Below are 15335 nucleotides of genomic sequence, written 5' to 3'. Positions count from 1 at the left end.
TTGATAAAATTGTAATCGCAACTGTGTCTCAAAGTCCAAGTACTAGGATGATCCAGTCGGAAATTGCACAGGAAATAGGTTTGAAATTTGAGGATGAATCCGAGTCCGGAAGAGCACGAAGGCTACATAGGAGACTCATAGAAATAAAGAGGATCCTGATTGTATTAGATGATGTATGGACAAAGCTTGATTTTGAGGCTATAGGACTTCCTTGTGGAGATACTCATAAAGGGTGCAAAATTTTGTTGACATCACAAGATTTGGAAGTTTGCAACAGGATGGGAAGTCAACAACTTATTGTAGTCCCAATTTTAACAACAGAAGAATCATGGGAGCTTTTTAGAGAAACGGTAGGTGAATCCTTCGATGATCCTGATTTACGTTCTATGGAGCCAAAAATATTCATTAGGCGATACGTGGACTTTTGGACAAAAGAGGACCAAAATACCCTCGAGGCATACCGGGTTTCCTACACGCGAGCAGTGGAGAATCATCCATCAACCAAGACAGAAGTGCCCAAAATAGGTAACAATTCAAAGTCCATCTCATCAAATCCTTTCTACAAGGTATTTCTCAAACACATTCCTTTTAAATTATGTTAATTGGCTAATTAATGGGTTTATTGCCTAATTAACCCATTAATTGTCAATTAAACCATCCATTATATCCAAATAACCACAAAATACATCCAATTCAACCCTAAAACACCACATGGCCGGCTAACCCCATTTGAAAACCTAATCCATCACTTTTTTCTACCTTTTTCACCATTTCTTCATTTTTATTACCCAATAAATTCAAAAACCACCAAAACATTCATTTTATGTTTAATAGCCAAATAAATTGGCTAATTAAACCTAAATTAAACCTAAAAACCCTAGCCACCTCCTATCCCTATAAATATACTCCCATTCTCACCAAAAAGCTAATTCCAACACTTTGGCAAAAATCCCAAAATTCTCTAAACACTCTTTCTCTCTAAATTCTAACTTTGGCATCGGAGGTTCTTCGGCCAAAGCCCCCCCCATTCATCGTGGGCGTGTGAGGCTCTTGGCCTTAACCTAAGGTGTTAATTGTTTTGTAGGTGCAAAATCGTCCAAGATCGAGGAGGAAGAAATTTGCATCCACACGTTCCATTGCAAAAGAAGTCGTGAATGAATGTGGAGGTTTACCTATTGCTATTGTAACTGTTGGAAGAACCCCAAAAAAGGAAAAAGAAGCATGAATGGGTTGATGCCCTTAATCAGTTGCGAAAGTCTATCCCAGAGAGCATCCCTGGACTAGACGGCAAAGTTTATTCTAGCATAAAATGGACTTATGATAGATAGGAGAGTGATGAAGCCAGGTCATGTCTTTTACTTTGTTGTTTATTTCCAGAATATTATGATATTCCAATTGAGTATTTGGTTCAATATGGGTGGGGTCGAGGATATTTTAGCAGCAACGTTACTTTTGAAGAAGCAAGAAATAGAGTGCATTCTTTGGTTGACAAATTACAAAGAAGGTTTTTATTGCTAGATAGTAGCATGAGGGAGGCTACAAAAATGCATGACGTAGTTCGCGATGTTGCCATATCGATTGCTTCAAGAGATCCACATGGATTTCTGATAAGAAGTCATGCTAAAAATAATGGGTGGCCAAATTTAGCTACATGTGACCATTACACTACAATCTCACTTGTTGGCAATTTGGAGATTTAGTTTGAAATGCCCAAAACTTGAGCTTCTACAGACGATGAATGGACGTTTTTCAGAAGGTAGCATGGACATCATTTGTACTGCGATGAAAGAACTGAAGGTTTTAGCTTTGGTAGAAATGTATAACTTTGACCCATCAAGATCACCAGGAGTATTGAAGAACCTGCGGACCTTGTGTCTAGATAATTCTATTTTCTACGGCTTGTCTACTGATATTATTGGGGATTTGGAGAATTTAGAAATCCTCAGCTTTCGTGGTTGTGATTCCATGCGTGAGTTGCCCAGGGAATTTGGACAACTTAAAAAATTAAGGTTGTTAGATATGACAAATTGCACTGGTCTTCAGCTGATTCCAAATGGTATCTTATCCAGCTTATGTAAACTTGAAGAGTTGTACATGCTTAATAGCTTTTGATGGATGGGAACTTGAAACAGGAGGAGAAGATAAGGGGATGGCAAGTATTTCTGAGGTGATGTCTCTGTCTGATCATTTGAAGTTTCTAGCCGTACATATACCCAATGTCATCCACTTGTTGCCAAAAGACGTAGTCTTGAAAAGCCTAACAATAAGATTCCATATACACTTGGAAACCCAACCTGACTTGATAAGAAAAAAGAAGCGTGAACGACGAGTACATTGTGCATTCGAAAATAAGTTGGTGATTGATACAAGTGATGCAAGGGAGTTGTAGAGACTCAAACAGTTAGACTTTTGGTGAAAAAATCTGAAAGCTTGAAATTGCGCCATGTTAAGAATTTGTATGTCCTCACTGATTTAGACCAAGAGGGGATTCAACACTTGAAAGTTTTATCACTTGAAGATTGTCCAAATACCGAGTATCTTGCAAATGGAACAAGTGGGACCCAACAGATACTCTTTCCTCGCATGCAGACAATTTGTGTTAGGTGGATGCTGAAACTGAAAGCAATATGCCCTAACAACCAACTTCCGAAGAGCTTTTTGATCAACTTAAGATCCCTTGAATTGAAATATTGTATTGTCTTAAAATATGCCTTTTCACTATTAGTAGCGAGAAACTTGGTACAACTCCAAAACTTAGTTATTAGTAGCTGTGATCAAATGGGAGAAATTGTCTCGAAACAGCAGAGGGAACATGAGAAGGCAGTCGATATGATAGCTTTTCATAAATTAACCAAATTGACACTCCAACGTCTAGATAGTTTCGTTGGTTTCTTCCAAGCCAAACCAAGAGGTATGTCCCACCCTCTCTTCGCTTTGGTGTCAACCTTAACAGCATCCATATATGGGGTATTGGAAATTGCTTCTTGACGCTTAAATTGGTCTATAACTTTTGTTTGACTGATAATGATTGTTTTTTGGGGTTTTTGTACATTAGTTCTTGCAAAAAATTAAAATTTAAAAAAAACTTGGTACTAGATTACATATTCAATTTAATCCCTTAAAATGTATTTTTATCAAAATTTATATTCAATTTTTTTTATTTAATGTGTATTTTTATTTAATCTCTCCACATTAAATTTTAATTTTATTAATATGCACATATTTAGTTCTTTAATTATAAATGAACGTAAATGAGAAAATATTAAAAGAAATTTGTGATACAAAAATATATAAATACATAAGTGTACATAAATGAATGTGTTGAAATATATAAAATTGACTCTTTTTTTTTGTACCAAAATATTTGAACCTACATGATTGTATGAAATATATTATAATAAACCTAAATGTATGTGCTTCGCAAATTGTTAGTTTTGGCCTGAATACCATTTGCTTCCTCCTAATACAAGTGTTTGCGCCATAACAACAACAACAACAACAACAACAAAGCCTTTTCCCACTAAGTGGGGTCGGCTATATGAATCCTAGAACGCCATTGCGCTCGGTTTTGTGTCATGTCCTCCGATAGATCCAAGTACTCTAAGTCTTTTCTTAGAGTCTCTTCCAAAGTTTTCCTAGGTCTTCCTCTACCCCTTCGGCCCTGAACCTCTGTCCCGTAGTCACATCTTCGAACCGGAGCGTCATTCGGCCTTCTTTGCACATGTCCAAATCACCGGAGCCGATTTTCTCTCATCTTTCCTACAATTTCGGCTACTCCTACTTTACCTCGGATATCCTCATTCCCAATCTTATCCTTTCTCGTGTGCCCACACATCCCACGAAGCATCCTCATCTCCGCTACACCCATTTTGTGTACGTGTTGATGCTTCACCGCCCAACATTCTGTGCCATACAACATCGCTGGCCTTATTGCCGTCCTATAAAATTTTCCCTTGAGCTTCAGTGGCCTACGACGGTCACACAACACGCCGGATGCATTCTTACACTTCATCCATCCAGCTCGTATTCTATGGTTGAGATCTCCATCTAATTCTCCGTTCTCTTGCAAGATAGATCCTAGGTAGCGAAAACGGTCGCTTTTTGTGATCTTCACTAGATTGCTCCGGTCATTAGTGTGGATAAGTATATAAATGGATAGAGATAGGAAAGCAAACACAAGATGTACGTGGTTCACCCATATTGGCTACGTCCACGGAATTGAAGGGTTTACACAAGTACATAGGTTCAAGCTCTCCTTTAGTGAGTACAAGTGAATGATTTAGTACAAATGACATTAAGAAATATTGTGGGAGAATGATCTCGTAATCACGAAACTTCTAAGTATCGGAGTGTGGAGTCGTCTTGACTTGCCTTATTTGTCTCATAGGTAGATGTGGCATCTTCTCTGGAAGTACTCTTCCTCCATCTAGGGGTGGTATCTTTAACTGGTGGAGATGCACAAGGTAATGTATCAATTTCACTTGAAGCTTACTTGTAGTTTCAGGCTTGGTCAAGCGCGATACAAACCATGTAATAGGAGTCCCCCAAGTCGCCGAGCTAGGGGGTCTGCTGAAAGAGGTGACAGACAAGGTAAGCAATCAGAGCTCCGACTGATTGTTCACCTTCTCCCCATCTTGCAGCAGCATGAAGGATAAAGAGAAGAAAAATGAGAAGAGATGATATGAGATACTTTTGCTTTTGAAGAAGTAACTTTCCACAGGCTTATTCTTGAACTGAGCTGGAGGGTTTTCTGGTTTCCTCCAGAGTATAAGGCCGACTGAAGAATTTGAGGGTCAAAACAAGTCCATCAAATCTAGAGTACGTTCCACCCTGCTGATATGGGGTACTTTTGCTTTTGACAGAGTAATGGATGTATCGGCACGTGTGCTGTTACGCTTGTCTCCACATGCTTCCTTGTATCCTTCGCACTTGCCCTATCTGTTCCTCAAGCAGATGCGGAATCTTCCCTGGAAACATAAGATGTTGAAGATGAGTACTCGAGAGCAATGCCAGGTAAGTAATCAGGTAAGGGGTTCCAGGCAGTCAGTTCTTGGCTGGAAGCTTGATTCCAAGTGCTGACTGATTGCTCTCTTTCTCCTTGTCTTGCAGGTAAAAACAAGGCCAAAGGAAAAGACAGGGAAAAAGTATGATATGGGATACTCTTGCTTTTAACCCTGATGATATGAGATATTCTTGCTCTAGTATAGCTTGTTTGCAGAGGTATTATCGGGGGGAAAGAAAGCTGAATATTTCGAAAGGCTTCGTTGGGAGTGCCCTCTCAGATATGATGAAGGGTTGAGCATTTTTGCAGGTCTGCCTGTCCGTTGGGGATGGAGGTTGACATATATAGGAGTCTCCCTAACAAGTAGTAATGCTATTCCTTTACCCTGCTTGGTCATAGCACGGTAGTGGGAGCTGTCAGTTTCACATGTTTTAACTCTGTCAGAGCACTTTGAAAAAGTGGTCTGTGGTATCTGGCTCTCGAGATTCGGAGAACGATGCCTCTTCGATTTTTGAGAAAGCAATCATGCTGGGGGTCTGGCTCTCGAGATTCGGAGAGCAGTGTCTCTTCGATTTTTGAGGAAGTAATCATGTTGGGAGTCTGGCTCTCGAGATTCGGAGGGCGGTGCCTCTTCGATTTTGGAGCAAGCAATCTTGTTGGGAGTGTTGTCTCGAATGTGAGTAAAGGTTGGGCATGTTTGCTAGTCTACCTTGCCACGAAGCACAAAGGTTGATACACAGGGACTTTCCAATTATCCAGCAATGGTACTGTTCCTTTACCCTCTCTTCGATTTTGAGAAAGTAGTCATGTTGGGAGTCTGGCTCTCGAGATTCGGAGGACGGTGCCTCTTCGATTTTGGAGCAAGCAATCTTGTTGGGAGTGTTTTCTCAAATGTGAGTAAAGGTTGGGCATGTTTGCTAGTCTACCTTGCCACGAAGCACAGAGGTTGACACACAGGGAGTTTCCAATTATCCAGCAATGGTACTGTTCCTTTACCCTTGTGGGTAATAATATGGTAGCTAGACCTTCAAAATTTATGTGTCTAAACTTTGTTAGTGTTGTTTCTTTGCTATTCTTTTACCTTTCTTGGTCAGAGCGATGTAGTGGGAGCTGCAAGCTTCACGTGCTCAACTTTGGCAGAGAACTTTGGCAAAGTTATCTGTGGTACCCATGAGCTATTGTTGCGTGTGGGAAGTGGGTGATTGAACAGTAAGATTCATGTGCTTTCTACTTCACCAGAAGTCTTCGACAGAATGCCCATAATTTCTGCAAAGCTGAGTGTGCGTGTGACAGGTGCTGACAAGGCTAGAAAAGTAGGTGCCTCTTCGATTTCTGAGATCGGCCCTCGTGGTCTCTGAGCAGCCCAGCTTTTGAGAAAGCGAGCGCCTCTTCGATTGATTCGGAGAACGATGCCTCATCGATTTTTGAGAAAGCAGTCACGCTGGGGGTCTGGCTCTCGAAGATTCGGGGAGCAGTGTCTCTTCGATTTTTGAGAAAGTAATCATGTTGGGAGTCTGGCTCTCGAGATTCGGAGGGCGGTGCCTCTTTGATTTTGGAGCAAGCAATCTTGTTGGGAGTGTTTTCTCGAATGTGAGTAAAGGTTGGGCATGTTTGCTAGTCTACCTTGCCACGAAGCACAGAGGTTGACACACAGGGACTTTCCAATTATCCAGCAATGGTATTGTTCCTTTACCCTCTCTTCGATTTTTAAGAAAGTAGTCATGTTGGGAGTCTGGCTCTCGAGATTCGGAGGACGGTGCCTCTTCGATTTTGGAGCAAGCAATCTTATTGGGAGTGTTTTCTCGAATGTGAGTAAAGGTTGGGCATGTTTGCTAGTCTACCTTGCCACGAAGCAAAGAGGTTGACACACAGGGACTGTCCAATTATCCAGTAGTGGTACTGTTCCTTTACCCTTGTGGGTAATAATATGGTAGCTAGACCTTCAAAATTTATGGGTCTAAACTTTGTTAGTGCTGTTTCTTTGCTATTCTTTTACCCTTCTTGGTCAGAGCGATGTAGTGGGAGCTGCAAGCTTCACGTGCTCAACTTTGGCAGAGAACTTTGGCAAAGTTTTCTGTGGTACCCATGAGCTATTGTTGCGTGTGGGAAGTGGGTGATTGAACAGTAAGATTCATGTGTTTTCTACTTCCCCAGAAGTCTTCGACAGAATGCCCATAATTTCCGCAAAGCTGAGTGTGCGTGTGACAGGTGCTGACAAGGCTGGAAAAGTAGGTGCCTCTTCGATTTCTGAGATCGGCCCTCGTGGTCTCTGGGGAGCCCAGCTTTTGAGAAAGCGAGCGCCTCTTCAATTTCTGAGACCAGCCTTCGTGGTCTTTGAGCAGCCCAACTTTTGAGAAAGCAAACGCCTCTTAGATTTCTGAGATCAACCCTCGTGATCTCTAAGCAGCCCAACTTTTGAGAAAGCAAACGCCTCTTCGATTTCTGAGCAGGCGCCTCTTCGATTTCTGAAGCTCCGTCGAGTGCAGATTTTTATAAGGGTTGGCATTAAGTTCCAAAGCACACTTGAATCTCCACCAGTAGAAGCTTCATTCTTGCACTTCTAAGATCTTGATTTGTCCGACCTCTTCTCTCTTCAACACCTTTGAAAAATGTCTGGCCCCTCCGACCGTCGTTTTGACTTGAACCTTGTTGAAGAGGCAGCCCCGCCTTCTCCAGACAACATATGGCGCCCATCCTTCGTCTCCCCTACTGGTCCTCTTACCGTTGGGGATTCCGTGATGAAGAATGATATGACCGCTGCAGTGGTGGCCAGGAACCTTCTCACTCCCAAAGATAACAGACTACTTTCCAAACGGTCTGATGAGTTAGCTGTTAAGGATTCGCTGGCTCTCAGTGTTCAGTGTGCAGGTTCTGTGTCTAATATGGCCCAACGCCTATTTGCTCGAACCCGCCAAGTTGAATCATTGGCGGCTGAAGTGATGAGTCTCAAACAGGAGATTAGAGGGCTCAAGCATGAGAATAAACAGTTGCACCGGCTCGCACATGACTATGCTACAAACATGAAGAGGAAGCTTGACCAGATGAAGGAAACTGATGGTCAGGTTTTACTTGATCATCAGAGATTTGTAGGTTTGTTCCAAAGGCATTTATTGCCTTCGTCTTCTGGGGCTGTACCGCGTAATGAAGCTCCAAATGATCAACCTCTGATGCCTCCTCCTTCTAGGGTTCTGTCCAGTACTGAGGCTCCAAATGATCCCCCTCCGGTGCCTTCTCTTTCTGGGGCTCTACCGACTGCTGAGACTTCTCCTAAGCAACCTTTGTGAAGGCTCCCTCTTGTGTGTTTATTTTGACTCATGTATATGTACATATTTGTAGCTTATCGGGGATATCAATAAATAAGCTTTCCTTCATTTCAACGTATTGTGTTAAATACACCAAAGCCTTCTTCGCTAAGTTCTTTGAATTTTCTTTTGTTGAAGCTTGTATGTTGAAGCTTTCTGAGTGGAGCATGTAGGTTGGGGTAGTGTTCCCTTAATTTTCCGAGTGAGGAAAACTTCTCGGTTGGAGACTTGGAAAATCCAAGTCACTACTCTAAGTCTTTTCTTAGAGTCTCTTCCAAAGTTTTCCTAGGTCTTCCTCTACTCCTTCGGCCCTGAACCTCTGTCCCATAGTCGCATCTTCTAATCGGAGCGTCAGTAGGCCTTCTTTGCACATGTCCAAACCACCGTAACCGATTTTCTCTCATCTTTCCTTCAATTTCGGCTACTCCTACTTTACCCCGGATATCCTCATTCCTAATCTTATCCTTTCTTGTGTGCCCACACATCCAACGAAGCATCCTCATCTCCGCTACACCCATTTTGTGTACGTGTTGATGTTTCACCGCCCAACATTCTGTGCCATACAGCATCGCCGGCCTTATTGCCGTCCTATAAAATTTTCCCTTGAGCTTCAGTGGCATACGGCGGTCACATAACACACCGGATGCACTCTTCCACTTCATCCATCCAGCTTGTATTCTATGGTTGAGATCTCCATCTAATTCTCCGTTCTTTTGCAAGATAGATCCTAGGTAACGAAAACGGTCGCTCTTTGGTATTTCTTGATCTCCGATCCTCACCCCTAACTCGTTTTGGCCTCCATTTGCACTGAACTTGCACTCCATATATTCTGTCTTTGATCGGCTTAGGCGAAGACCTTTAGATTCCAACACTTCTCTCCAAAGGTTAAGCTTTGCATTTACCCCTTCCTGAGTTTCATCTATCAACACTATATCGTCTGCGAAAAGCATACACCAAGGAATATCATCTTGAATATGTCTTGTTAACTCATCCATTACCAACGCAAAAAGGTAAGGACTTAAGGATGAGCCTTGATGTAATCCTACAGTTATGGGAAAGCTTTCGGTTTGTCCTTCATGAGTTCTTACGGCAGTCTTTGCTCCTTCATACATATCCTTTATAGCTTGGATATATGCTACTCGTACTCCTTTCTTCTCTAAAATCCTCCAAAGAATGTCTCTTGGGACCCTATCATACGCTTTTTCCAAATCTATAAAGACCATGTGTAAATCCTTTTTCCCATCTCTATATCTTTCCATCAATCTTCGTAAGAGATAGATTGCCTCCATGGTTGAGCGCCCTGGCATGAACCCGAATTGGTTGTCCGAAACCCGTGTCTCTTGCCTCAATCTATGCTCAATGACTCTCTCCCAGAGCTTCATTGTATGACTCATTAGCTTAATACCCCTATAGTTCATGCAATTTTGTACGTCGCCCTTATTCTTGTAGATAGGCACCAAAGTGCTCGTTCGCCACTCATTTGGCATCTTCTTCGTTTTCAAAATCCTATTGAAAAGGTCAGTGAGCCATGTTATACCTGTCTCTCCCAAAAGTTTCCACACTTCGATTGGTATATCGTCTGGGCCTATTGCTTTTTTATGCTTCATCTTCTTCAAAGCTACAACCACTTCTTCCTTCCGGATTCGACGATAAAAAGAGTAGTTTCTACACTCTTCTGAGTTACTCAACTCCCCTAAAGAAGCACTCATTTCATGTCCTTCATTGAAAAGATTATGAAAATAACCTCTCCATCTGTCTTTAACCGCGTTCTCTGTAGCAAGAACCTTTCCATCCTCATCCTTGATGCACCTCACTTGGTTTAGGTCCCTTGTCTTCTTTTCCCTTGCTCTAGATAGTTTATAGATATCCAACTCTCCTTCTTTGGTATCTAGTCGTTTATACATATCGTCGTAAGCCGCTAACTTAGCTTCTCTGACAGCTTTCTTCGCCTCTTGCTTCGCTTTTCTATACCTTTCACCATTTTCATCGGTCCTCTCCTTGTATAAGGCTTTACAACATTCCTTCTTAGCCTTCACCTTTGTTTGTACCTCCTCATTCCACCACCAAGATTCCTTTTGGTGTGGGGCAAAGCCCTTGGACTCTCCTAATACCTCTTTTGCTACTTTTCGGATACAACTAGCCATGGAATCCCACATTTGGCTAGCTTCCCCCTCTCTATCCCACACACATTGGGTGATTACCTTCTCTTTGAAAATGACTTGTTTTTCTTCTTTTAGATTCCACCATCTAGTCCTTGGGCACTTCCAAGTCTTGTTCTTTTGTCTTACTCTTTTGATATGTACATCCATCACCAACAAGCGATGTTGATTAGCCACGCTCTCTCCTGGTATAACTTTGCAATCCTTACAAGTTATACGATCCCCTTTCCTCATTAGAAGAAAATCTATTTGTGTTTTTGACGACCCACTCTTGTAGGTGATCACATGTTCTTCTCTCTTCTTAAAGAAGGTGTTGGCTAAGAAGAGATCATATGCCATTGCAAAATCCAAGATAGCTTCCCCATCCTCGTTTCTCTCCCCAAAACCATGGCCACCATGAAAACCTCCATAGTTGCCCGTCTCCCTGCCCACGTGTCCATTTAAATCTCCTCCTATAAATAACTTCTCCGTCTGAGCAATTCCTTGCACCAAGTCTCCAAGATCTTCCCAAAATTTCTCCTTCGAACTCGTATCCAACCCTACTTGAGGTGCGTACGCACTAATCACATTGATAAGTTCTTGTCCTATTACAATCTTGATTGCCATGATTCTATCTCCTACCCTCTTGACATCTACAACATCTTGTACCAAGGTCTTGTCCACGATGATGCCAACACCGTTTCTCGTTCTATTTGTGCCCGAATACCAAAGTTTAAACTCTGAGTTTTCTAGATCCTTTGCCTTACTACCAACCCACTTAGTTTCTTGTAGGCACATAATATTTATCCTTCTTCTCACCATAACTTCCACTACTTCCATAGATTTTCCCGTTAAGGTTCCTATATTCCATGTTCCTAAACGCATTTTGCTCTCTTGAACTCTACCCTTCTGTCCTAGCTTCTTCACCCTCCCCCGTCTAATAGGATCAAAGTACTTCTTTTGTGTGTCCCGGGTAAAGTTGATAGGAGCATATGCTCCCAAACAACTTTGAGTGGAGTCGTTTGAAAAGAAGTTTCTATGGCCCCCTTGCTCATTTAACACTGCATCCGGGTGCCGATGGAGATACAGCGACCCTTGCTCACTTATCACTGTGCTCGGGCCACACAGCGCGCCACTTACGGGTGACGCCCTAGCTTTAGCGTGATTTTGTTCTGGATTCATTTTCATAAGGATTCGACGTGATCATGGAGTGCCGGCTGTCGACTACCTGACGCCCTCCCCCTCCTCCTTTATCCGGGCTTGGGACCGGCCATGTAAGACATAGGCGGAGTTAACCTAAATGTATGTACCGAAACTAAATGTCAATACCGAAATGTACATACCAAAATGTATGTACCGAAATATACTATATTGAAATAATCTACCTAAAAGTCAATACTCAAATGTGTGTACCAAAATGTACGTACCGAAATGCATTATATTGTATTAATGTACATATATGTTTGTATCGATGGATATACTGAAATATTCAAATATATTAATGTACCAAAATGAAGAACATACAAAATTGTTATTGGAATATATCTTATAAAAAATTAGTTGCCTAAATGTAGACATTAAAATATATTATGATGAATGAAATAAAAATTAAATTTAAATGTAATTAATACATTAAAATAAAAGTAAAAAGATAAATAAAACATCAAAATATAACTAATAAAATAGATGATTAAATGTACTAGGGACTAAAATTGGATTTTGATCTTACACAAGGTTGTCTAAAACTCATCTTTTTTAAGGATTAAAATGAAGTTTTCTATTTTTTTTTCCAGGTAACAACGGCAAAGGTTGAGCATCAATCTGCAGGAATATTTGAAAAATCTATATTTCCATCAAAGTGCATTTCATGGTTACAAAGTATAGAAGAGGTAAATATGGTATATATGAAGCATAAAGGCGTGCTATTTGATCTGAAAAGCCATATAGTTATGGATGGACAGGTAGTTCCAATATTTTCTGAGTTATGTAAGTTGGTGATAATCCGTTGTTCGTTTACACACTTGTGGAAAAACATTCCGTTTGGATTTCAGGCCTTCCAAAATTTGAGATATTTGGAAATAAAATGGTGTTCTCTAGAATTTGTGTTCTTGCTTATAATTGCCGGGAAACTTTTGAATCTTGAAGAGGTTAAGATATCAGCATGTCCGGACATGGTATAGTCAGAAACACAGAGGAAAATGAAGAAGAGGCGACAAAAGACATGATTTTGTTTCCGAAACTGAACACATTTGAACTAGTAGACCTGCCTCGTCTCATAAGTCTTTGTCCAGAGGGATTTACATTTTTATGGTCATCCACAAAAAATATGCATGTGAAAAAATGTGATAAATTGAAGACATTGGGTGCTGTAATTCTACAAAGAAAGAAGTTGGATAATAAGTTTGAGAAGGATTCAACAAGTCATGATTTCAGCACTTCTCCAACACGTTCATCAAATTGGTGCCCTGCTGGATGTGGATGCACACCATATTCAAGAGCAAACGCCCACCGCTCTATTGAAATAATATTGCCACGTCTAATTAACGTCTAATTAATCTGGAGGTAAGCTTTTAAATCAGGTTCAATTAACCTCTATAAGTACAATCTTTAATTAGTATTGTATCTTGTTGTTGATCATGTTTAATTTTCTAGGTTACACCAACTAATCTTGAGGACTCAAATGATATTGATAATCTCGAAAATCTTACTGTAAGTGACTGTGATTCAATGGAAGTGATTTTCCAACTCAAGGGACCGAAGCATGAAGAAAGTAGTCACTCTGTTGAAGCATTCAATAAATTTAGGTCCTTGCGGTTACATAAGTTGCCAAGTTTAACGCGTGTTTGGGAGACAGGTAGTTCACAACCGATGTTCACAGGAAGCAGTTTTGGAAACTTGACATCGTTGCAGGTCGATTGTTGCTACCAGCTGAAATACTTGTTTTTGTCGTCCATAGTCAAACTTCTTGTGAGTATAGAGGACATTGAAGTTAAGAAATGTGAGCAGATGGAAGAAATCATTGCGCAGAAGAAGAAACTGATGAAATAATTACATTACCTAAAGTGAAGTCCATCAAGCTTGAAAGTCTGCCAAACCTGAAGTATTTTTGTGGTGAAGCTTATACTTTGAAGTTGGCGTCTTTGGAGTTATTGGAGGTTATTAAGGTCCAAAAATTAAGGCTATTTGCTCCTAAGCTTGTTGACACACATCCCCGATTGCAAGTACGCACCGCGTTGGGAGTGGCTGAATGGATTGAGGACCTCAATGCCACTCTAAGGAATATTTACGACACAAGGTATGCTTTAATTTAAGTTTTCTAATTTCCAATCACTTTTGTGTCTACCCGGAAGATCGCATCATCAATATACAACCTAGGGGACATCCTCCTATATTGGAGTTGGTGAAGGGGGCTCATGGTGAACCCCCAGTATAGGGGTCTCTTTCAGTTGTGGACACATAGTTTCTCCTAAACAATGATGTCAATATATAAACTTTTCAAGACTACGGTAATGCTTCAAGCTGTTTGTTCCAACTCTTGCAATTCTTGATGCATGCGTGGGAATTCTAATGTTTTTAGGGAAACTTGATATAACTCTAATTTTTTGAGCCAATAGTAGGAATGGTCCAATTTATTAAAATAAGTTCAATTCTTTAAATTTAATTATTTAATTATCTTTTAAAAGAAAAAACTTATTGTAAAAATCAAATTTCTTGCTAATTATCTCTTTTTATATATTTTTTTTGTTATTTCTTGTTCTTCCTCCTGTTTTAACCAATTTATAGATTTTTTTTTTAATTTTTATAATCAACCTATATCATAGGTTAATTGTATTTATCTACCTATATGACTGATTTTTTTTCATAGTCAACCTGTCACCAGATTAATGTGTCTTGTTTGTAGGTATATTATGTTTTTTTCTACCTTTTAGTTAGGTTTCATATCTCACTTATAGGTATAATATACATTCATATATTTTGCTACTTGACTTAGGTAGAATGTTTTGCAGATAGATTTATGTTAGTATATTAATTTTTTTTTATAAGATATTAATTAGATATTTTGGAGTTGAAAAATGCATAATATTAAAAGATTTTAATTGATTTTTAATATTTTTAGAAAATATAAAAGGAGTATAAAAGAAATAAAAACATATAATTAGATAACTGGAGTCACTCCTAAAAATACTCTATGTTTTTGGACCTGGATCTAAAAGCCCCATGTTTTTACCAAGGACTGATTTTTTTTTTTTTTTTTTTTGTCAATAAGGACTGAAAAATAGGCAGGTTGATAATTTATAGTGAAGTATTTATGCTCGATCTGAAATTTCTAGTTAGTCAACCAACAATTAGGTTCTGGTTTCGAACTAAAAGCATAATAATATGGCAAATACCACGAATATTTCAACTAATTTAGGCAAAGCGTAATCAACAGTTCATATTTAGTTTCACAAAAGTGCTCTCAAAATTTAGTCAAATACCATGTATATATGTGCGTATGTTCACACTAAAGTGTATTTAAGTAATTAAAAAATAAAAAAACTCAATTATATATCAAGAAAACATGTCTTTTATTTCTATTACAAGAAGGATGAAGACGTATTCGAGGATGAAGATGACGAACACAATTGATTGATCAATCACAAAGGTTAGCATGTTTCCATCTCCAACTTCTTTAGTTTTGGTAAAAAATGATGAAAATTATCTATATAGTACTCAAAAAATTATTCTATCCATGTTTTATAGAATATATACAAACATATATTAATACTTAAAAATTAAACGGTTTGGATCGTCGAACCCCAGTCTGCTACCTGAATCATTTTTTCGAGGTACCCAATAGCAATTAATATGTGAGGAAAATGCTTTTTGGATTAGCAACGGCCTCAAGAGAAA

This window comes from Malus domestica, chromosome 14 (assembly GCF_042453785.1).
Source record: "Malus domestica chromosome 14, GDT2T_hap1".
In the NCBI taxonomy this organism is placed as follows: domain Eukaryota; kingdom Viridiplantae; phylum Streptophyta; class Magnoliopsida; order Rosales; family Rosaceae; genus Malus; species Malus domestica.
This window is presented reverse-complemented; position numbering follows the sequence as displayed.